The sequence below is a fragment of the Chiloscyllium plagiosum genome, chromosome 15 (assembly GCF_004010195.1).
Source record: "Chiloscyllium plagiosum isolate BGI_BamShark_2017 chromosome 15, ASM401019v2, whole genome shotgun sequence".
Classification (NCBI taxonomy): domain Eukaryota; kingdom Metazoa; phylum Chordata; class Chondrichthyes; order Orectolobiformes; family Hemiscylliidae; genus Chiloscyllium; species Chiloscyllium plagiosum.
Genome location: NC_057724.1, coordinates 57,573,685 through 57,599,697, shown reverse-complemented (window position 1 = coordinate 57,599,697; position 26,013 = coordinate 57,573,685). Strand labels below are relative to the sequence as shown.

Genomic DNA, 26,013 nt, shown 5'->3' with positions numbered 1-26,013 from the left:
AAAACCAATACCAGATCCTATTATCTACCTCCTTACCTTTGAACAAAGATTGCGAATAATACTGAAATGTTCACATGAACCTGTTACTGTAAGTGTCACAGGAAGATAGCAATCACTAGTCATTGTAAGATTAAGAAATACCTATTTAAACAACATAATCGCAATCGATCAGCCATGGGATTTAAGAACTTTGTATTAGTCAGACCCGAACTAGATATAAAATATACTGCCTGTATGTAATGTTCAGAGGTCTGTCAGGGAGCGTCACCACAAGGCGGCTCCGGGACTCCTTTGGTGTCACCCAGGATCTCACGGCGGCTGTTCAGAAACAAAGTGTCTACCTTTGACCTGAAACTTGTGCTATCCGGACTGGAGTTAATAAGATCATAACAATAACAAATAAATCTTTAACTATTTTCTGCAACTGACATGGCTCAGACTAGCTTGTTTTTGATAGGTTAAAATCTAAAAATCTGCAAAATGTATTTCTTAATTTTGGTAAATATATTAATTTTATACAAAGTGTCATTCATAGTGAGGCATGCAATTAGGTGAAGGCATGAAGATCTTTTTGGTACAATTCTGTATCAAAGTAATGAATCTCAAGTAAAATAATGTTTATATTAAGGTTCCACAACACTCACTGATCAGATTCAGTAAATGCAGATTAATCAGTACACAATAATAATTATTTTTATCAAATTTCTGAAGGAGGCAGTTGCTGGCATGACATTAAAATGTGAAAAATCACTAAGTGCAATCTACTAAGGGAGGATATTGGCAAACAGCAATTCAAAACTAAAGCTTATTGGAAACTCACGTTTCATATTTTTCATCAAACAATCATGGATAAAATATGCAAAACCTTATTGACTACTCAATCATGGGTTTGGTGTGCTATTGAAAAGGTCAGCATTTGTTGCCCCAATCCCAAATGCCTTTGACGAGGCATTGGTGGGTCACTTCCTTAAATCATTGCAATCCACGTGGGGACCTGTATACCTGCAGTACTGTTAGGGAGGCAGTTACAGGATTTTGACACAGCAAAAGGAACAATGATGTAGCTCCATGTAAAACTCAGGATGGTATATAGTCTTAAACAACTACTGGCCGAACAAAAACAAAATAGTTGTCAAAACAAATAATTGACTTGAACACATTGGCAAATCATGTAGCAAATATTGTGTGTGTGTTATGTTTGATGAAAATCCCAGCTCTTAAAAGAGAAGGAATATGAAATTAACTCGATTGCTGAATACATTTCTCAAATTCTCTACAGTGGCTGGTTCCTCTGAAGTGAAGTGAAGTGAAAGTGAAAGTTACCTTCATCCCACAGGTTGATCTCTCAGAGAGAGATCTGGTGGCATGATTAACCGGAGGGTCACTACACTTTAGGCAATGGGCAAGGTTGAGGTAATGTCGTCTTTATGGTGACCTCAGTTGGTAAACTGAACCCGTGCTGTTGCAGGTCAGTCATTCTGCATTGTCAAACTATTCACTTAACTGTAAAATACTTGAGATCAAGACTATCAAATGTTACCCATAAGATAGATGCAGAACTATGTCCCAGTAACATTAACAATTTTACCGTTAAGAGCTCCCCAAACATGAAACCATGAATTCTAACAGTAATTTTAATATAATATCTTAAGAAATGATACTACCAATTCACTATTAGCTGCCAGAGGATGTGGTGGAGGCTTGTCTATACCACCCTTCTTAAACAGTGGCACCACGTTTGCCAACCTCCAGTCTTCCAGCACCTCACCTGTGACTATCGATGATACAAATATCTCAGCAAGAGGCCCAGCAATCACTTCTCTAGCTTCCCAGAGTTCTCGGGTACACCTGATCAGGTCATGGGGATTTATCCACCTTTAACTATTTCAAGACATTCAGCACAGTCAGGAAAGCTATTGGAGTAAGGATGTTTTGCTACAGTTATAGAGGACCATGGTGAGGCCACACCTGGAGTATCATGTGCAGTTATGGTCTCCTAAGCAGAGGAAGGACATTCTTGCTATTGAGGGAGTCCAAAAGGTTGACCAGACAGATTCTTGGAATGGCAGGACTGACACGAGGAAAGACTAGATCGACCAAGTTTGTATTTGCTGAAATTTAAAAAAAAAAGGGGGTGGGGGTATCTTACAAACAAAATCCTGATGGGACTGGATAGGCTAGATGCTTGAAGAATGTTTCCAAAGTTGAATAAGGGGTAAGCCATTCAGCACTGAGATGAGAAAGCACTTCTTCACTCTAGAGTTATGAACTGTGGAATTCTCTCTCATAGAAAGCTGCTGGGGCCAGTTCATTAGATATATTCACGAGGGAGCTGGGCATGGCCTTTCCAGCAAAAGGGATCAAGGATTTGAGAAGACTTGTAGCTCAAGTTATGGATCAGGTTGTAAGATTGCCCACTGATCTGGTAATTTGTTCATTGACGTCTCGCTAGGTAACATCATCAGTAAGCCTCTGATGAATCACTGGTGTTCTGTCCCGCTTGTTATTTGTGGGTCTTGGCCTGTTGTGGTGGGTCATATCACTTCCAGTTGTTTGAGAGGTTGGTAAATAGGGCCCAAAATCAATATTTGTTAATGGAGTTCCGATTTGAATGCCAGGCTTCTAGGAATTTCTGTGTGTGCTTTTGTTTAGCCTGTCCCAGAATGGATGTATTGTCCCAGTCGAACTGGTGTTCCTCTTTGCCTGTGTGTATGGATACTAGTAATAGTTGGTCATGTCTTTTGGTGACTAATTCGTACTCATGCATCCTGGTGGCTAGCTTCCTGTCCATTTGTCTGATGTAATGTTTGATGCAGTCCTTATATATAATTTCTATTTTGCTGGTTGTTGGTAGAAGGTCCTTTAAGTTCATCAGGAGCTATTTAAGTGTAGTAGCGTCCAGAGACTCTAGCCACTCTGCCATACATTAAAGACATCTGAGATGATGACCAGTCACTAGTGTCATGGAAGCCCACAAAGCTACCACCACACTGAAGTAGCTCCTGATGAATTTAAAGGAACTGGTACCAAAGAAAAAGCAGAATTAGCGTCATGTACAAAATACCCTGCAAGGACTGCAAACATTACACTGGACAAACAGTAAATTAGTAAGCAAAGATATAAAGCAGAAAGAAAAATGTCTAGAAAATAGATAAAATGATCTATTCAGAGATTAATTTCATATCTGAATGCAAGTAGTCTAGTAAATCAGATGAACTGAGGGCATAGTTGAACATATAAAAGTGCAATATCATTGCTAGTACTGAAACATTAAAATAAAACAAACGATAACTTATCAGGATTTTCAGATCAATAGAAGGAGGAATAAAAAGGGAGTGTCACCACATTTGTGAAAGAACAAAAGAATGAAACAATGAAAAAGAAAATCAAAGCAGTGAAGACAGATATAAAAACAGAGTGCTGAAGAATCTCAGCAGATCTGGCAGCATCTGTGTGAACCATCAATAAAGGTGCACTGCCAAAGTTCACTAAGTCTGCTTAGACAACACATTCCAACCACACTACCCTGCTACTGAGGAGGAGAAGGACAGCAGATAACACTACAAGCTCCACTCTAAGCTACTCACCATCCAGACTTGGAAATATATTAGTCCTTCACTGTTGCTGGGTCAAAACACCAACACACTCCCAATAGCATTGTGGGCGTATCTATCTCAAACAGACTGTAGTAATTCACCTTCTGAATAGCAACAATGGATCAACATTAAATGTTGGCCCAGCCAGCAGCACCCACATCCCAAGAATGAATGGAAAAAAACTAAATAAAAATACAGCACAGATAGAGGCTATTTGGCCCATCAAGCCTGCAATGACTCTCCAAAGACCATCACACCCAGACCCACCACAGCCTCACTCTCCTCATAACCCAGTATTAATCAACCTACCTTGCACATCACAGCACAATTTAGCACAGCCAATCCACCCAGCCTGCGTAAGATAAGGATGCATGGTGTTACAGGTAATGTATTAGCATACATACAGGATTAGTTAACTAACAGGAAACAAAGTGGGGATAAATGAGTGCTGTCCTGGTTGGTGATCAGTGACTCAGGGATCAGTGTTACGACTGCAATTATTCACAACTTACATAGATCATTTGGAGATGGGGACCAGGTGTCAAAGTTTGTGGGTGACACTACATTGATTGGTAGAGCAAAGTGCGCAGAGGACTGTGAAACTTTGCAAAGGGACATAGATAGTTTAAGTGAGTGGGCAAAGGTCTGGCAGATGGAATACAATGTTAATAAACGTGAAGTCATCTATTTTGGTAGGAATAACAGTAAAAAAAGACTATTACTTGAATGGTTAAAAAAAACTGTAGCATGCTGTTGTGCACAGGAATCTGGGTATCCTTGTGCACAAGTCAAAGAAGGTTCGGCTGCACGTGCAACAAGTAATTAAGGCGGCAAATTGAATTTTGTCCATAATTATTAAAGAGATTGAGTTTCAAAGCAGGGAGGTTATATTACAGCTGTAAAAAGGGTGCTGGTGAGGCCACACCTGGAGCATTGCGTGTAGTTTTGGTCTCTTACTTGAGAAAGGATATACTGGCACTAGAGTGGGTGCAGAGGAGTTTCACTAGGTTGCTTCCAGACTTGAGGGGGTTAGCTTATGAGAAGAGATGGAGTACACTGGAATTATATGCATTGTAATTTAGAAGAATGGGGGGGGGGGGATATTATAGAACATATAAAATTATCAAGGGAATAGATAAGACAGAAGTTGACAAAAGGTTGAGAGATGACTTAACTGAGACATATAAGAATCAGAAGGTTAGATAGAGTGAACAGTGAGAGCCTTTTACCTTGGATGGTGATGGCTAGTATAAGGGGGCATAGCTTTAAATTGAGGGATGATAGATATAGGACAGGTGTCAGTGGTAGTTTCTTTACTCAGTAGAAGGGGCATGGAACACACTGTCTGCAGCCTGCCAACTTTAAAAGGGTATTTAAAATGGCCATCAGATAGACATATGAATGAAAATTGAATAGTGTAGGTTAGATGGGTTTCAGATTGGTTTCACAGGTCAGCGCAACATCGAGGGCTGAAGGGCCTGTACTGCGCTGTAATGTTTTATGTTTAAGTAGGGAGCTTGTTTCCACTGGCAGGTGAAACTAGGACAAGAGGACATAGCCTCAAAATTAGGAGCAGCAGATTTAGGACCAAATTGAGAAGGAACTTCCTCATCCAGAGGGCTGTGAATCTGTCTAATTCCATGCTCGGCGAAGTAGTTGAGCTTTCATTGAATCTTTTTAAAACTAAGATAGATAATTTTTAGAATAGCAAAAGAATTAAGGATCACAGTGAGAGGATGGATAAGTGTAGCTGAGGCCACAAAAAGATCAGCCACAATCTTGAGTGGCAGAGCAGGCTTGAAGGGCTAGATGGCCTACTTCTATTTCTAATGTTCTTAGAATGGTGGGTGGAAACCAGAGCACCCTGCAAAAATCCACAAACACTGGGAAAACGTTCAAACTCCACACAATCACCCAAGGCCAGAATTCCTGATGTGCAAAGCAGCAGTTTTATCACTTTTGCTGAAATGAAATGCAATTTCACCAAACTACTGAAATTGGTTACTCAAAGGTAAATGCCAATCAATCAATGAGAGTCAGAGATAAAAGGGATGTCAAAATTGCCTTGTAGTCGAAGTTAACAGACTCAAAAAGCAAAATTCTTTTCAGTAGCAGCAGTATGTACCAACTGCAAGACACACTGCAGAAATTCACCAAAGCTCTTTTAACTGGGAGGCAGTGTCATAAATGGTATTGTTACTGGACTAATTGTCCAGAGGAGAGAGTGAGGTCTGCAGATGCTGGAGATCAGAGCTGAAAATGTGTTGCTGGAAAAGCACAGCAGGTCAGGCAGCATCCAGGGAACAGGAGAATCGACGTTTCGGGCATAAGCCCTTCTTCAGGAATGAGGAAAGTTTGTCCAGCAGGCCAAGATAAAAGGTAGGAGGAGGGACTTGGGGGGAGGGGCGTCGGAAATGTGATGGTGGATGGGAGATCCCCCGAGGTGATGAGGTTATGGACGGTCTGGGAGATAATGGTTACCTCTTTCCACCTATCACATTTCCGACGCCCCTCCCCCAAGTCCCTCCTCCCTACCTTTTATCTTAGCCTGCTGGACAAACTTTCCTCATTCCTGAAGAAGGGCTTATGCCCGAAACGTCGATTCTCCTGTTCCCTGGATGCTGCCTGACCTGCTGCGCTTTTCCAGCAACACATTTTCAGCGCTAATTATCCAGAGACCCAGACTTATGCTCTGGGAACAATGAGTCAGGTTTCACCATAGTGACTATGGGATTTGAACCTTTGATAATTTGAAATAATAAGCTAAATGGTGACCATGAAACTATAATCAACTGTAAAAGCCTATCTGGTTTACCAATGTCCTGAATATCCACATTGGTCTGGCCTACTTGTGGCAGGATAGGAATAAATGTGTCATTCTCTCATTAAGACGGAGACTAGTAGGAATCCACAAGGTTCAGAACCTGGTTGTTCACAATATATATTGTTTGGAGTTAGGGACCGTAATATTTTCAAATTTGTGGAAGATACAAAGCCAAGTGGGAATATGTGTACTGAGGAAGATGTAAAGTAGCTTCAAGAGAACTTGCGAAGACTTAAGTGGGCAATATAGAATATAGTGTGGAAAGATATGAAATTATCCACCTTGGTAGGAATAGCAGATGTGCAAAGTATTTCTAAAATGTGAAGAGGTTGGAAAAGGTTGGTGGACAAAAGGGACCCTCTGTCCTTGTCAAACAATTCACTGAAGGCTAGACTGAAGGCAAGTTACAAGAATGGCTCATGGAATGTTCTCTCTTCAAAGTCATACCAGACTCCAAATCATAATTCTGTTCCTCTCATCATAGATGTTGCCAGACCTGATGAGTTTCTCCAGCATTCGCAGTTTGAATGATTTCCAATATCTGCATTATTTTGCATTAAGTTAAAATCTTGCTCCAATTATAAGAATTTGGTTATACTACATCAGGAGCACTGTGTGCAATTTTGGTCTCATATCTGGAAAGATATTTCTGCTACATTGGGAGTATGAAGGTTCACCATACTTGCTCCATTTAGTGGCTGGAATGTCCTGTGGAGACAGACTGGGCAATCCTGGTCTCTAGACTAAGAATGGGAGGTGATTTCATTGAAACATACTAAATACTTAAAAAGGGAGAGATAGGTAAGACTGCCTCTTGAGAAGTTGAGAACCAGGATGCACACTTTAAAAAAATAAAAGGGGAATGCCACTTGGGCCCTAGATGAGCAGTAAACTTGTTCACAGAGGGTTGTGAACCTATGGAATTCTCTACCACTGAAGGCTGCAGAAGTGCAGTTTTGAATATGTTTTAGGTACCGATTGATTGATTTCTGATTACTAGTGCCATAAAGTTATGGGATTGGATTGGCAAAGCTCATTGAAATGTCTGAGCGGCCATCATTTTACCGAATGTCAGGCAGGTCCAACAGGCTGAATGGGCTACTCCAGTTCTTACAATAGAGCAAAGAACTGAACAAGATTTGAGTGAGGGAATTAAAGCAAAATTTATTTGTATCTTAACACCTTATTCACTGCAAGCACCTTTCAGTATTTGTAAACAAGTTAATTTTTAAAACTTGCAACCATCTAAATACATTTTTCAGTAAATCTGTTTTAATATAAATCAGCCCTTAGGTTTAAGATTACCACAGGAACGAGAAAAGTATCAAATTACTACCAGTATTATTTAACACAAAAATCAATGTTTTCAACTTCAAGTGCATTTGCCTATTTAAAATTGTATAAGCACCAATTCTACTGCTTGGAAAAGCACAAAATGCATTTACAATAGAATCACAGAATGACGAGCAAGGGAAGCCATTCATCCCAGTATACTTGTGCTGGCTCTTCAGTAGAACTACATATTTCACTCCTACATGCTTCCCAAACACTTTTGACCCCTACCTTTGCAAACTTATCCAATTTTCCTCCAAATTTACAACTAAAATCTCCACCATCGATTTAAGCAGTATATTCAGGACTATTACAAATTGCCATGTTTTCAAAAAAGGCACTTCCTCTCTCTCCCCCCCCAATCACAATAAACCTAGTGACCAACTCATCTCTCACTGGAATCAGTTTGCCCTTATTAATTAATTAATTAATTAATGTTTCACATAGATTAAACAACTCAAATCTCTACTTTAACAGTCTTGTTCTAGCTTTTCCTATCTCTCTACCAAGTTGATATCGCTCTTTTCTTGTACTCTTCCAATTCATCCTTCTCCAAGGTCTTGACTTCTTTCAAGTGTCATGCTCAAAACTTAACACACTACTCCACCTAGCTAGGCCTAACGAGGGATTTAGAAAGGTTTAGCATAACTTCTATGTTTTCGTACTTAAAAATGGATTTCAAATCCTGGTTTTAAGTAACAGCTTTGTCAACAGGTGACGCCATTTAGAAAGACTTGTGTATACAGCTACCACTCTCTGGCAAACCCTTTGAAAATATATCATTTCACTGACATTGCGTCTCCTTTTCAGCCTAAGATGTGCTGTCACTTCTAATTTTCAATGGCCAATTGGTAAAAGTTATCTTGATTGCTCCAATGCTACACTGACCTTGGCATTCCTCAATCATTTCAGAGAAAATTTGAGGCTCCTTTGTATTCTACTTCCCAACTAGATCCAGTCACTACTGTCAACACCATTCTCACTTTAAATGAAACAATCCATTTTTCCCTCCTGGTTCCATAGCTTACATTCAATTACTTTACCCGCTTTTTTCAAAACTGCCATGACCAGCCTCAAAATTTGATCTTGACACCTTTACCCTTGAAAATCTTTCTAGTCTTGAACTTGTCATTAGCTTCCAAATCCATTTATCCTTGACTGAACCTCTGCAATAATATTTCTGCTCATCACAATACTGCAATCATCCGAACGGAAGTCAGAAAATTCACGCGATGACTATTACACACTGCCCTTCATGCTCTTTGATACTTAGAGGAAAGATGTTGAGGAGTTATGCTATGATAAATCTTTGACAGTTATCACTTGATTTCACCCTTCCCTACTTAACAGTGAACAGTGTGTTTCTAGAAATACCTTCTTTGCCCAATGCAAAGTCACATCTTTCATCTCCCAAGGATCTATTCTTGCCTATTCCCCATTATTATCGACATTGTGACATTTGGCGACATTCTAAAAGATATAAAGGTGAGGTTCCACAGAGTTAAGTGACATCAAACTGCACCTATCCATAATTTCCTGATCCCTCCATTGCATCAAATTGCCTAACATTCAGTCCATATTAAGTTGTCATTTCGTCCAAGACTTGGAGGAGCAAAACCATAGTCTTTGGTTCTTGTGTAACCTATACTTTGCCAATTCCATCAATTGTTCTCCACAGGCAACATCTACAGTTAAACAAGAATGTGAAAAAAACTTAGCTGAACCAGAACTGAGCACTCAAACCACATTCCCCCTTCTTCATAACTGGCATCTTAAACCATCACCCAGTTCCAACAATCACATTATCTACTACTAAACCATCTATACCTTTACATCTTTCAATTAAGAATTCCAATGCCACGCTGAACAATTTCAAATCTACAAAAAATTCAATTCATTCAAAATTGTATATGAGGGACAGTCATCCATCAATTAATTTACACTGATATGGGATTGACAGAGATCTCAAATTAACAATTTAAACTAGCATTCAATTTCTTTCATGGACTTGAACCTCCCCCTTTCACCACCTTTGCCAGTCCTTCAACTACCCATGACCTTTGCATTCCTCCCTAACTGACCAACTGTGTTCCTAAAATCCCTTTACACCACCCTGGTATCAGGGTGAGCCATCTGAAAATCAAACTTTGGAAATCCCTCCTTACACTTCATTTCCCTAGTCGCCCTTGAAGACTCTAAAATTAACCTCTGATTAAACTTGGTCAATGCTAAAATAATTCTTCCTTTGGTTCAGTTTTTTGATTGCATTGACGTGAAACACCTTAGACTGTAGAATCCATGTTATTGTTGCTCATCTACTCTGGCATAACAGAAGCAGAAGCAGATAAGTAAAGCCGAGCAAGAATTCTTACAGCAAGTAAGACACTTAAAGCTGTTAAATGACAATTGCAGGCATGCATAAGTTTTAAATGAGGTGCTTTTTGAGCTCAAATACCTTAAGAAAATGTGAAAGCTATCAAGCTCCAAAATAATACACAAGCTAAAGTTGGAATCTATAGAATTGAATCAAATTACTAACATGGTTCGAAAATTGGCTGAATGTGAGTAGTGGGTAAAGATCACTGATAGATACGTTAATTGACAATGAAAAAGTGGTGCTCTCAGAGGAACACAGTGTCAGACATGAACAATTCACTATATTAATGAGAGATATTGGGACAGAAACCGACATTTGTTGTTAGCACAAAGATAGGCAGCACTAAGCCATATAAATGAAATAACATTGCAAATAAAGAAATCAAGTAATTGGGCAAAAATATGACAAATGTATTTCAATGTGGGCAAACACAAGGTTATCCATTGGGACAAAAATAATACTTCAGCTAATGAAAACCCTGGTTGGAAAACAATTTGGATACTCAAGTTAAAGTGCCAGATCTTACAAAGAATATATGTGCACCTTAGAGGAAGAGCAGCACAGGCTTAACAGAACAATACTTCAACTCCAAGTGTTATATTAGGGAACATTGTATAAACTAAAAATTTTCTTTCTTGAATTTAGACAGTTAAAAGGCTTTGATGGAAGCCTTCAAGGTATTAAGGGAGTTACTATGTTAGGTAGAGTTAAATTGTTTGATTGTTAGACGTATTGAAGTAGGAAACAAATTAAAAACTGACCCAGCACTTGGGTCAGCAGTGACATTAGGAGAGATCTGTACGTAAAATGGATGCTAGATTTTTGGCTCTTTTCTCCCAAAAGCAATTAATATGGATCAACTGCTAATTTTAACAAACCTATAAAATTTTATTCTAAGGGATATGGAGCTGTGCCAGGTACATAGACTTATTTAATGACAGAGGTAGCTTGAGGGGTTAAATGGTCTATTATGTCTGTGCGGGCGCAAATAATACATTCATTGAAACATGGAACATGTAGGAAATAAGTAATTTGCAGCAATATTGCATCTTTCATGCTGTCAAAACATCCCAAAGCACTATACAGATATCTAAATCAGGAATTAGTGAAGGGAAATGGAGAAGCCAATTTTAACACAGTGACCTGTTTTAGCCATCAAGATGTTTAGCTAAAATATTACAACTGTGATCACTTTGTTGCCCTTATGCAAATAGCCAGGCTAACAAAAGACACACTTTATTCACATTAAACAATGTGAATTTTCCTAATATTCAAAAATATTACTTTCGTCATTTACATCTGTATTGAGAATGTGTATAGGGTATAAGCAGACAGGGAAAGAGTTAAGTTCGGAGTTTTGTGAAACAAGAGGTTCAGCTGAACCTGACTCAGATCAGTTAAGAACTTACAGGTAACAATGGGATGCTGCAGGCAAGGGTAATAGGTTAACAAGGTGGAAAAGCATTCATTATGTACAGCCATTTAACAATATTGGACGAACTCAGCATGCGAGGTCAGTTTAACAACGTGAAAAATATTCATTATGTGAAGTCAGTTATTCATTGTGCAACATCAGATGGCTTAATCTTTACTATTGACACTGGCTGATTGTAACGGTCTCACAATTTATATGTATGTTGCCTTATCTGGAAGCTCCTTCCTGTAAAAATGACTATATAGTTCATTGAGAAACTGCTATCCCAGAGAAGACTGTGAACTCATGTCCCTTTGCAGATGGGCGATTGTTCTCTGGCCCTCCAGGGCCCAGAGTAAAGATGAAGGAGATAAAACTATATTGTGTCTCTGAGCATTTTGCTTCGACTGAGGGGGGCAAATGGAACTATAGTATGGCACATGGAATGTCGAGTTGTGGTAGTCATCAAGCAAAAGGTCTGAGGACAGAGTACAACCAGATCAGGAGAACTCCTTTCGGGTCCCTACCTCTGGGCTAGGAAACCCAGAGTTCAAATTCCACCTGCTCCAGAGGTGTGTCATAACAGATTTTTAAAAATAACTATAAATGGACTAAGACAAAAATCACAATTCAGACCCCATTTTTGAGCTGTTTATTCTGTCATTTTTATGCAACACTTTTGCAAAACAATGACATTTAGCAAGTTGTTATCTGCTGCATGGGTTTCTTTCAATCCAGTTTAGTCAGAAGAACAGAATAACAGATTATCTAGACTAAAGAGAAACTATGATGTCTAGGTGTTCAGAGGAATGCTGGTATCCTTAAACATTAAAAAAACAGAAATAAATGTTAGGCCATTCAGTCCTTTGAGCTTGCTCAACCATTCAACATGATGGCATGATTACTCAGTGGTTCGCACTGCTATCTCAGCACCAGGGACAATTCCAGTGTCAGATGACTGTGTGGAGTTTGCAGTCACCCAGTGTCAGTGTAGATTTCCTCTGGCTGCTCTGGCTTCCTCTCAGTCCAAAAATGCGTAGGTCTGGTGCCCATTGGATCCAGGCATGTGCAGGTTTTGGTGGATTAGGGTTACAGATATTGGGTAGGATAGTGGTCTGGGTGAGGTGGTCTCAGGAGAGTTGTTGTGGACTCGATGGGCCAAATGGGCTATTTCCACACTGTAGAGATTCTCTGATTCTGTTCTGTGGCTGACCTTCTAACGCAAACCCCTGTTCCTGCTTTCATGATCGCTTTAGTCCCAGGACCTATATCTAACTTCTTGGAAACATTCACTTTGTTGGTCTCAAAACAATTTGCAGAGAATTCTGCAGGGTTACTACTTGCCGAGTGACGTTTCTTCGCGTAAATGGCCGGTTCTTAGACTGCGATCCCTGCTTCTGGATTCCCGTCATCTGGAACATCTCTCCTACCTTTACCATATCTAGTCTTATTAAAATTTTATGGGTTTCTTTCAGATACCTCATTGTTCTAAACACCAGTGAATATCACCCAAACAAATCCACTCTCTCTTCATATCCCAGTCCTGCTATCCCAGAAATTAGTTTGGTAAACCTTCTTAGCCTTCCTCAAAAGCCATAAAATCTTTACTCTGACATGGAGACCAAAACTTCACACAATACTCTGAAAGGTTTGGTTGGATGCTACCTAAAATACCGCATGCAGTTTTGGGCTCTGTACATAATTAAGGATATGTCTATTCTAGGAGGAGGTGCAATGAAAATTCACTGGAATAACTCCTCAAATAAGAAGGTTGCCTAATGAGGAGAACTAGAGTTCTGTGGTCTTAAAATTCTAGAGGATGATAGGAAATGGATGATGATCTCATTGAAACACAAGATTCTGAGCATGTCAAGTTAATGCTGAGATGACATTTCAACTCTTTCAGGATCTAAGACTCGTGGTATCTATCAGGATAAGAGTGTCAGCCATTTAGAAACATGATAAATTTACTAAGGAGCATTGTGAAGTTTTGGAATTCATATCCTAAAGGACTATAGATGCTTAAGCATAGAGTACATGCAAGATGCAGATAAACAAATTTTTAAGAGAATCACGGTGCATAGTGGGAAAGTGGACTGGAGGTCGACGATCAGCCTCGATTCTGCTGAATGGTGGAACGGCTTTCAGGAAACAATGTATTTCTGTTCTTGTTTGTGCTATGGTCTAATTGAAGTTGAAGATCTGCAGGAGAGGATAATTGCATAATCTGTTTTATATAATGGCTATTATAAATTTGCATCTGTTTTAGTAATGGGTTTTTAAAATAGAAGGCAATAAATAAGAACACACCTTAACTTAGACTCTGCTCAACATATTTTCTGACAAGTAATCCAACTTGAACAAATCCAGATAGAATGAAAGATTGGAGAGCTAATAATTTCCACTTAGTTTTGAGTTTGGATAGCAAACTGGGCTCCAACTAGATATTAGAAGTCTTGGGTCAGAAGTATTCAACCATTGCACAAGAGTCCTGAGGAGGAAGATATCCGAACTACTGAAGTTCAGAAACTTCAACTGAACTTTGGATTGCTGACCTTTGTTTGGAATGGTCAAATAAATGTTGTTATCATTGATATTTTGCAAACAGTAACTTAATTGGCATCATACCCTTCAAATTGCAGATGATAGATTTCTCCAAGCACAAACCTTTTTAAACATTAAAACAATCTTACCAGGTGTATGGTGGGATATAACTGCAGAAGAATTTGTATCACGGTGCCAAATACCTTGAACCAGAAACTACAAAGCTTTCTATTTTCCTGCATTTGAAGTTGCCATTAATCTACTTGGCAAACTATCTAAGTTTGACAAAAGGTCACTGGACCTGAAACATTAATTTTGATTTCTCTCCACAGATGCTGCCAGACCTGCTGAGCTTTTCCAGCAATTTATGTTTTTGTTTCATTTCCAGTATCCAGTCGAGAATGTGGTGCTGGAAAAGAACAGCCAGTCAGGCAGCCTCCAAGAACCAGGAGAATCAAAGTTTTGGGCATAAGCCCTCAGTCAGGAATGCCCTTCCAGTATCCACAGTTCTTGGTATTTTTATTGTACTGTCTACTTGGTTCAGGGTAAGATTCTCAACCAAGTCAAAGAATGATGGGTTCTGAAGAGGAGTCACTGGACCAGAAAGCTTAACTCCTTTCTGTCTACAGGTGCTGCCATATCCAGAGTTTTCCCAGTAATTTCTGTTTTGCTTCTGATTTCCAGCATCTGTAGTTCTTTTGTTTTTTTTTGAAAGTACTGGATACTGACATGGGTTTGGACCCTGACAACATTCCAGACAATAATACTAAAGATTTGTAACTTGCCTAGCCCAGTTGTACAAGTACAGTTATAACACTGACATTTACTTGAAAATGTTGAAAAATTGTCCAGGTATGCTCTGTACACAAAGCAGGATAAATTGAACTCAGCTGATTACTGCCCCAGTCTAATCAGTAAAGTGGAAGGAAATTGCTAACAGGGCTTTTCAAGCACAGCTTGCTTATCAATAGCCTGCTTACTGTTATATTTTACTTGACCAGGACCACTCAGCTCCTGCTCTCATTACAGCCTTAGGTCTCAAACATGGACGCGAATATTAAATTCAAGAGGCGGCGAGACTGACTGCCCTAGATATCAAAGCCATATTTAACACTATGGTGTCAAGGAGCCCTAATAAGATTACAGTCAATGGGAATCAGGTGAAAACTCTCCATTGGTTGAGACAACTAGCAGAAAAGAGATGATAGCTATGATTGCCGTTCAACCATCTTAACTCCACAATCGCTGCTCAGGAGTTCCTTAAGATAGCGTGTTAGGCTCAACCATATTTGGCTGCTTCATTAACTTCAATTACTTTAATGCTAGGAGTGTAATAGGTAAGACTGATGAGTTAATAGTGTGGATTGACACAGAGGTATGATGTTGTTGCTATCACAGAAACGTGGTTGAGGGAAGGGCTAGACTGCCAACTCAACATTCCAGGGTATATAATCTTTAGGGGAGAGGAGGGTGCAAAAAGGGTGGTGGTATAGCATGGTTAATCAAGGAGTCAATTACTGCAGTGAGTAGAGATGATACGTTGAGAAGTGTCCTCAAACAAGGCTTTGTGGGTAGAGTTCAGGAATGTTAAGAGGACAGCCAGAAAGAGCTCTTGGTGGGTAAGTCTACAGCAGAGAAATACAAAGCATTCAAAAAGGAACTGTGGAAAATACAGATCCAACATATATCCTTGAGAAGGAAATTAGAAGCAATAAATTCAGAGCACCCTGGATGTCTAGGACAATTCAGGACTGGATAAAAAGAGGAGGGAGTAATTCACCTACAGCCTTAGAACAATACAAAAAATACAGGAGTGAACTTCAGAAGGTAATTAGGAGGAGCAAAAAGATAGCATGCAGGAGGACTTGCGAACAGGATTAAGGGACAATCCCAAGATAAAAGGGAAGAGGATAACCAGAGAAAGAACAGGACCCATTAGAGACCAATGGGGTAAACCTGTGTGTGAAGCCACAAGATATTGAAGGGTGTTGAATGAATACTTCTCTTCGGTCATTACTCTGGAAAAGGAGAACATGTGTACAGAATTCAGGAAAAAGGAACATGAGGAACTTGTACCTCATTACCTACGTCAAAGTGTAATGTAGACTCGTCAGGCTTCAAAACTGGCCTGGATGAATTGCATCCCTGACTGCTGTGGCAGATGAGGCAGGAAATTGCAGGGGCTCTGACAAATGTTTGATTCCTCCTCTGGCAAGTTCCAGAGGACTGAAGGGTGGCTAATAGTTCCACTTTTTAAGAGGGGTGGTAGAGATGAACCAGGAAGTTATAGACTGTTAAGTTTCATTTCAGCAGTAGGAAAACTATTGGAGAAACTTCTGAAGGAGCAAATTAATATCCACTTGTAAAGGCACGGGTTAGTTAGGGACATTCAGCATGTCAGAGGAGGTCATGCCTAACAGATTTGTTAGAATTTTTTGAAAATATGATCAAGTGTATGGCTGAGGGAAGTTCAGTTGATGTAGTTTATATGAATTTTAGCAAAGCGTTTAAACAAGGTCCCACATGGGAAACAGATTGAGAAGCGAGCTTTGAGAAGGCAGAAAACTAGCCACCAGGATAAATGAACATCAACTAGCCACAAAAAAGGCATGACCCACTATCACTAGTATCCTCACATACAGATTAGGAAGGACACTACTTTGGGATAACACATCCATCCTAGGACAAGCCAAACAGACATGCACAAGGATTCCTAGAAGCATGGCATTCCGACCAGAACTCTATCAACAAACACATCGATTTGGATCCCATCTACCATCCTCTGTGAAAATGAACTGGAAATGACATCACCGCAGAATGTGACATCACTAACCCAAGGAAACCGAAACACAAATAGAAAGCAGAACATAACATCAGCTCAGTGGAGCTCACTGATTATGTTACCTAGTATGGTGATGAAATGTCTGAAAAAACACTTTCCAGCTTAGCCTGCAAACTTACATCCAGAACTAACTGAGAAGGTTAAAACACATGGAATTAAACTTGGCGAAGTGGATCAGAAACTGGCTTATTAACAGGACACAAAGGGTAGTTGTAGAAGGCTGTTTGAGTGACTAGAGGCCGGAATCCAGAAGCGTAGCATAAGGATCAGTACTGAACCCTTACCATTGCTACATAAATTATTAGACGAAAATAGGGGTGCGTTGCGCAAATTTGTCGTTGACCCCAAGATTTGTAGAGTGGTTAATAGTGAAGGAGATGTTTTAGGTTACAGGAAGATATAGATGGGTTGGTCAGGTGGGAAGACCAGCAGCAGATGATATTTAACTCTGATAAGTGCGAGATGGTGCACTTTGGAAGAAATAACAAGATGAGGGAGTATTTAAATGAATGGCACGACACTGGGTAAGCTTAGAGGAACAGACAGATCTTGGGGTAATTATTCACAGATCCTGCAAATAGGATGGCTAAGGCAGTATATGAGACACTTGGTTTCATAATTCGTGGTATAGTATAAGAGCAAGGAGGCAATGATGGAGTTGCACAGGGTTAGGCCTCAATTGGAGTACTGTGTGCATGCAGTTCTGGTATCCTCACTACAGGAAGGGTAAATAAAGAGCAGGGCAGGGTAAATAAAGAGCAGCTGTTCCTCTTGGTTGAGAGGTCCATCATGAGAGGCCATAGTTTTAGGGAGAGGGGTAGGAGAATCACAGGAGATTTGAAAAAACCTTTTCATTCAGTAGGTGGTAGGAATCTGGTATGCACTGCCTGGGAAAATAGTAGAGGCTGGAAACCTTAACTTCTAAAAACACTTGGATGAGTGCTTCAAATATCACGATGATTTGGAGGAGCCTGTGTTGGACTGAGGTGGACAAGTTAAAAATCACAATACCAACTTATAGGTTTATTTGGAAGCACGAGTTTTTGAAGCCTCTGCAACCACCTGATGAAAGCTTGTGCTTCCAAATAAACATGTTGGACTATAACATTGAAGGATATGGGACAAGTGCAGGAAATTGGGAATAGTGCACTTTTAGTGGTAGTTTTGTCACTGCACACTTGATGGGCCAAAGGGCCTTTTCTGCATTGTATGAATCTATGAATATCTTTCCTCACCATAAGGTCAGAAACAGGAATATTTGATGACTGTGCAATGTTCACCACTGTTCACAACTCCTTAGATACTGATGCAGTCCATAAATACAGCCAATATCTGGGTCTGGGCTGACAAGTAACATTTAGCACTTATGTGGCGTCAACAATGAAAGAATAACAAGGGAGAATCTAACCATCAACCATTGACATTCAATGTTACCACTATCGCCAAAACCCTCACTATTAGTGAGGACCCACAGAATTTTAATCAGAAACTGAATTGGACTATAGCCATATAAGTAGTGTAGCTACAAGCGCAGGTCAGAGGTCAAAAATCCTGCAACAAGTAACTCAATTCAACTCAAATCCCCAAAGCTCTGTCCGCAAGGTACAAGTCAGGATGAAATATTCCCCACTTACTTGGATGAGTGAGTGTAACTAAGTGTCAAGCTGGACACCATCCAGAACAATGCAGCCTGCTTGAGTGACACCACATCCACAAACATTCACTATCTCCATCATCACTCAGTCGCAGGGTCTCTTTAACCACACTTGCTCCATATTGTAACTCTAAACAAACATAAATTAATCTCAGTCTTAAAAAAACAACTTAAAACTGCAGACTTTTGGGATGCTACTTCAGATTTCCACTGTTCCTCATATGGCACAGTTCTTTGATTTCAATCCGAAATGAAATAGTTCTAATCTTATCTAGCATTATGTTCCGAATTTCTCCACCAGACGTAATCACCTACAGAAGTAATAGTTTCTCTCTAGCAACCATATCTAATTTTATTGATAGAGATTTGATAAGTTAAACTTGAAAACTGAACAGAAAGCTATCATTTGACGAAATCAACATTGTCCAATGTAGATCTCATCCAGATAGGATAGCCATGGAAGATATCATAATTCTTCTAACACTATGACAGATAGTAAGATCTGGAGAGCCTCCTAGTCAGCCATGCTTGATGTGGAACTGTGCCCTTCAACCACAGCCTCTGGGTAACAGCTTGGCAATCTGCTCCAGGAAATCTAACCACAGAAACAGACATAAGCACATCTACCTCACTTACCACTAGTTATGGAAGGGAACCAAAGGAAGCTTCAACCCCTAATTAATTGAAACAGATGTTAATACATTTCTAGGTGCATGTCTCATCCAGGCTCCAGGAAGGATTTTCTTTGTTGTCCTGCTTCCCAGAAAGCCTGGTTTCATGTTTCCCTTACCAACTAATTTCTAGCCAGCTCCACTCTTCCCCCTGAAGTCAGCGTGACTTTATTCAATTAATTCCCATGTGATCTAATGACCCATAAATTTGATTCCATGAATTGAGACGGTGATTAGATATTAAATTAATTCTAGCTGTCCTGATGCCAGATTTTGATACCGAAGCTGTAATAATTTAATTCATGGCTGCCTAGCTTCACCAAAGCATAATGAATCATGTGGCTTCAACATAATAAATTAACAGCTGGCCATAAAGATTCTTCAAACTTCACACAACTTAAATCCTTTAAGTGTCCATAGAACACCTTGCAGTAAAATGACAGAATGTCAACTGTGTACATGGCTTGGAGAGGACTTGAAGGAAAACAGGACCAAAGTTGCAGTACTGGAAGTATAATTGTATGCATTGATCAAAAACATAATAACTAGGTAATGTCTTAAAGAGTAGGCTTCATTTGTCACTTCAAATGTGTTGCAGGAGGTACATGCAATTCAAAGTACTGAAATGCAATGTCAAAGACACATGACAAGGTGAGAATATAGCACAGGCACTGTCTAGACAGAGGTTAAAAGGACAGAAGAAATATAAAAGCCATCAGTCCCTATTTTGAGGTCATACTTTGCTACTATTGTATAATACTTTGACTTTATTTTGTTAAATACTAACATATCCTATATATGGAGAGGAATAGTATACTGAGATCTAAAGTCACAATCACCAAGTACATCTACTACGTCGTCAGAGAACTGAATTAATATAGCTTGTTTATACCCCTTTTAATTTGTAATGATTCAAGTTAAAGCAAACCAGCAGTGAAGCTTTTGTTTGAACAGTTTAAAAGCTAGGTCTGTCCAAGCTGTTACTAAAAGTTCCTTACGTATTAAGCGAGATTACAAATTTCAAAAGCAAAACAAGAGCAGTTAAAACAAAATGCAAGAAGGAACTAGCAAAAAATCTGCATGGTATACCTTTGGGTCCCATGTTCTTGGAATACTGTGTTCAATTCTGGTCTCCCTGCTATATGAAAGGTGCTGTGAAACTTGAAAGATTTTGATATAATTAGAGTTGGAGCCATAGGGAGAGGCTGAACATATTGAGGCTATTTTCCCTGGAGTGGAGGCCTGGGTGACTGTATAGAAGTTTATAAAAGTATGAAGGCATGGATAGGGTAAATAGACAAGGCCTTTTCCTCAGGGTAGGGGCGTCCAAAACTAGAAGACATAGGTTTATGGTGAGGGGAAGAGATTTAAAAGGGACCTAAGGGGCAACGTGTTCATGTAGAGGGTGGCGGGTGTATGGAATAAGCTGCCAGAGATGTTGGAGGCTGGCACAATGTTTTAAAAAATTCTCAAGGTCAGGTTCGTAGGAGAGTAGTCTGACACAGAACAAACGACCAAGAGGCGAGTCTGCTAGAATATGGGCATTTTATTCCCCGCAGCGTCGCCACAACCAACGGGTCTGGCTTATACTCACTCTACATGTTACCGGAACTGGGAGCCGTCAGTTCTCGTAGAGCGGTTGCCAACAACCCACGCTCGGCGGTTAAACGTAACCCCGGAGCAGACTCACCGAACTGGAGACTTTTCCAGCTGATATACTCTTTTCCAGATATAAACATTCATGTGAACAGCAGAGCAAGGCTAAAAAACACATTCCATTCTGGTTACATACAGATAAGAAGATTCACACGGGGAGGTGTGTAATAAGATTCACACGGGACTAAGCAACACCTCCATTCCGGTTAGATTCACACATGTATTGGGACATAATTTTTAACCGTTTCACCACACACAATTACAACATTTAAAAGGCATCTGGATGGGCATATGAATAGGAAGGGTTTAGAGGGATATGGGCCAAATGCTGGCAATAGGACCAAATTAATTTCTGGTCAGAATATCTGGTCAGCATGGAGGAGTTGGATCTAAGGATCTGTTTCCACACTACATCTATGACTCTATGCTCATAAAATCCATGTTCATGTTGAAACAAGTTAAAATTTGAAATCAAGTGCAACAAATGTGATGGCTTCTATAGTAAGGTACAAGGTGTTCCTTGTACAGTTGGACTATTAGGATAATTTTTCTTTATTTCTGTGGTGACGGAACTTCCATAGCATCTGGTTTTTCTGTCCTCCCTTAGTTAAAATTCCTCTCTGAATATAGTTCATAAAGCCTTCTTCTTGGAGTCTGCATACTGGCTATCCTTAGCTAGGTTTATTAAATAATTCATAGCTCAACAATGATAGTAAAATGTTGATTTTGATTAATCTAGGGTTTCACCAAACAAAGCCTCAAGTCCTATTTAAAGTCTGCCTTCCATCTACTGTTTCTATATGAAGCTTGAATTCTCAAATTCAGTTGTCAGTTTGCAAACTCTAGTACTTCAAAGAGCACAGGAACTTACAACTGTGTAAAATAGTGACTTGAAGAAGTGTTTTTTTTTTAAAAGTTAGAATTGGATTCCTTTGCTTTTTAAAAAAATTCATAACACCATAAAAGAATGAATTTGCATGTACCTGCTCAATGTTACAAACTCCCTAATGGTGAAGCAGAATTAGGATAACTTGTGATAAAATGCTGACAAAGGAACATGTCATGAGAAAGAGGCTGCCAATGTTGACCATAGAAATTTTACATTTGGCAACTTACCCAGCTGTAGAATTTTTAAATAAGAGTTCTTCTCAAATGAAGTGAAGTAGTTTAGACCAAGCAATAAAATACCAAAAATTAAGATAAAATTTAAAACAGATTCAAAATGTACACTTTTTTTTTTTACAAGTAACTTTTTCCTTTACTCAATTTCTTACTATAAACAGGTCTCTGCAGTGTAATATGGGTTTGGAGGAAAAATGTCAGTTTTGATTGATATTCTAATCCCAACAGTGGCACTATCACATTACTTCATTTTACAAAGATGCCAATTTATGATCATTTTCAGGAAAATAGACTGTTCAAAAGAAATCTGTAGGGCATCACCCACAGTAAGATTATGAAATATTAATACCATTCACAAGAAACTAGCTTAGTTTAACATGATGCTGAAACAGCAAAGTTCTACCAAAAGCAGAAGTAATGCATGATGAGGCATGAGATGAAGCTGAGATATCAATTTTCTCTTTTTAAAACAGGTTGATTAACATACAGATCTTATTACATGTAAAGGAAACTACTGTATTTACAAAGTATTGGGTTCAACAACAACTTCTGGATTTAGATCACCATCACTTTGTCAGAAACATATGATACATTAAAAAATGTAAAGGATATCACATGTAGGAAAATCATAATGCCTTTTTTGTATAGATCTCACTGTAAATCTATTCCAGTCCAATACATTTGTTAACTGGAAATTGTGCACGTGTGTATGCGTGTGCATATGGTCCAAGCTGATAGCAATATGAACACATCAGACCCGAGAATGAAAACTGGCTTGGCAGATCAAATATTTAACTTTTGCAGTGGTTTACTATGGTGGCTAGTCATGAACATATTTACAATGCTGCAAATAATCTGTAACAATAAAAGCAAATTTATTACACAAGATGAAAATAACCAAGTTTCTCTCACACCTGCATACAAAAATCTAAAAGTTTCAATCCATGTTCTGACCAAAATTGTGACATCTAGTTACTGACATACAAACAAGCAGAAATAGAAATTACTTCTTTATCTTGTCAAAATTGTTTTTCTGAATGGAACTAAATAAAATAGTGCCCTCTGGCATGCCTTCGCCATGCCATAAACATTGAACTTTCTAAACACTGTCAATGAATATTGTACATATCCTACAAAGCACTAACTGAAGTCACATGATTTCTTGGAGATTGGGACTCTAGTTCATTGCCCAAAATATTGAGGGGTGCATAAAATAATTATTTCAGGGATAAAGAACATTAGGTATGAAGATTGACTTTTTTCAAATTATGAGTAAGTAGGGCAGAGTCGATCAGGAGAAACTGTTCTCACTTGTGAAAGTAGCAAGATTTAAAGTAATTACTAAGCAAATCAAAGAAGTTTTAGATTAGATTACATTACAGTGTGGAAACAGGCCCTTTGGCCCAACAAGTCCACACCGACCCACCGAAGCGTAACCCACCCATACCCCTACATTTACTCCTTACCTAACACTACGGGCAATTGAGCATGGCCAATTCACCTGACCTGCACATCTTTGGACTGTGGGAGGAAACCGGAGCACCCGGAGGAAACCCACGCAGACACAGGGAGAACGTGCAAACTCCACACAGTCAGTCGCCTGAGGCAGGAATTGAACCCGGGTCTCAGGCGCTGAGAGGCAACAGTGCTAACCACTGTGCCACCGTGCCGCCCCGTGATGGGGCTTTTTTTTTTAAAAACACAATTATTTGTTAGAATCTGTAATACACTGCCTGATAGTGATGGTGAGGCAGGTTCAATTGAAACTGTCAAAAAAGGAATTCTGAAAAATAAAAGTAAACAGTTTTAAGGAGATGGCAGGAATACAGCTAAGTGAGTTGCTCATTTGAAGAGACAATGGACCAAATAGCACCCAGTTCTGGTCTGTTTCTCCCAGCCCTGGGCTTTCATTTTTTTTTCAAAAATTGCACAATAGAAAATCTTTGTCCTTAGGATCACAATGATCAATTTCATTCAACCGTCTGTCTTCAACAGTTGCTCCAAAAACTATGACTCTTCTATGCTTATTGCCATTGCAAAAGAAAACAAAAATATTGTAATGGTCTGTGTTTTGGCATTCAGACCAACAATGTATCAATACATTCTGGATTGCCAATATTTAAGCTGTTCTAAGATACAGAAAAAAAAATCCTTTATTTGCATTTTCTACATATCAAATCTACGAGCTGTTAAAAAAAGGGGGTAGATATTTTGCCAATTTTATCCAATATTGCAAAAAGCACTGCAATTATATGTCACAAGAGCACAGTTGACAAGGCAACATCAGTTCCACTCCATGGTCTAAATGTTAACAGTAAAAGAAAAAAAGTATTCAAAACCGTTACAAAGAATATTGTTAGCTTTAAGGAAAGTAAATGCGGGGACACATCAACTTATGTATACCTAGTACTGTACACAGTAATGCTCAGTACAAAAGCATGCATGGGATTTTTTTCAGTGAAGAAAAACAGCTTTTCTCAAAAACACTGGAAGACGACGACAAAAAATACGCCAACAAGTATTGTTTATTCAATGCCAGACGTATCTAGTACAGTTCTTGATTAACAACTGATCATCTTAATGCCATGGAACCAATACTAACTTGACAATTCAACAGATAGAAACAAAGCAGCACAAATGAGTACTCAAATGAAAACCTATTCTGATATATCTGACAATTTACAAAATGACTTTAAAATAATGAAATGTTAAGGTGTTTCAAAAGATGACGACTTCAAAGCGGAGATATTAGGCCAAAAGCTTGATCACGCGAATTGGCTTTAATGAGATTGAAGAATTGAGACTTATTTGTAGAATGCAAACTTTACCTGTATCAACTATAACGTAATTCGAGCCCCATTAGGATTCTACCTGACTTAGAGTGTATGAGCTATAAAGGAGAGGCTAGAAAAACCCAGGTGTTTTCCTCCAGAGCGACAGAAGCAGAGGGAAGACTAGATAGAAGTCTATAAAGTTATGACATGCATAGATAGATTCTGCCTGTCAACCCTTTCTCCCCCGCAACCACCCAGAGTTGAAATGTCTAATACTGGGGGGCCTGCATATAAAAGGTGAGAGTGGAAAATGTTCAAAGGAGATGTGAAGGGCAAGTATATTTTTTAAAAAAAAAGTGGTAGGAGTCTGGAACACGCTGCCAGGGATGGTGGTTAAGGCAGATATGATAAAGGCATTTATGGGACTTTTAGATATGCACATGAATATGCAAGGAATGGAGGGATATGGACCAAGAGCAGGCAGAAGGGATTAGTTTCATTTGCCGTCATGTTCAGCACAACATGGTGGGCCACAGGGCTTGTTCATGTGCTGTTCTGTTTCTGTGTTCTATAAAGAGGCAATGTGTGTCAAATTGCTCAGGTTCAAAAGTTTTGAAGAATTAGTTTTATGAATATATTCGTGCAGCTGGCCTAAACGTACAGCACTTGACGGTCTGAGGATTTTCTTTTGCCAGTTCTAAAGGTGGTTGGGCTTTTGAGCCAAATGTACGTTAACACAAAATAGGTCATTGATTGAAAGTGACCAATGAAGGATTCATAAGAATATGTCAACAGATAAGGAACGCCCATAGCAAGATTGGACAAGCTGGGAATGTTGGAGAAGGTTGATGAGATTTGATATATTCAAAATCATGATGGAGACAGCGGAGGGAGAAATTGTCCACACGACTTTTCATTTTATATAAATGACTTGGATATGAGCATAAGAGGTGCAGTTAGTAAATTTGCTGATGACAGGTGTAGTGGACTGTGAAGAAGGTTACCTCCGAATACAACAGGATCTTGATCAGATGGGCCGAGAAGTGGCAGATGGAGTTTAATTTAGATAAGTGTGAGGTGCTGCATTTTGCGAAAGCAAATCTTAGCAGGAGTTACACACTTAATGGTAAGGTCCTCGAGAATGTTGTTGAACAAAAGACCTTGGAGTGCAGGTTCATAGCTCCTTGAAAGTGGAGTCGCAGGTAGA

At 39.2% G+C, this 26,013-nt stretch overlaps 1 protein-coding gene across 1 annotated transcript in view; it reads right to left on the bottom strand.

Moving 5' to 3' along the window:
• LOC122557346 (AMMECR1-like protein) overlaps nt 1–26,013 on the bottom strand; it is a 55,714-nt gene that overhangs the window by 2,444 nt on the left and 27,257 nt on the right. The gene's annotated exons all lie outside the window — the stretch shown is intronic.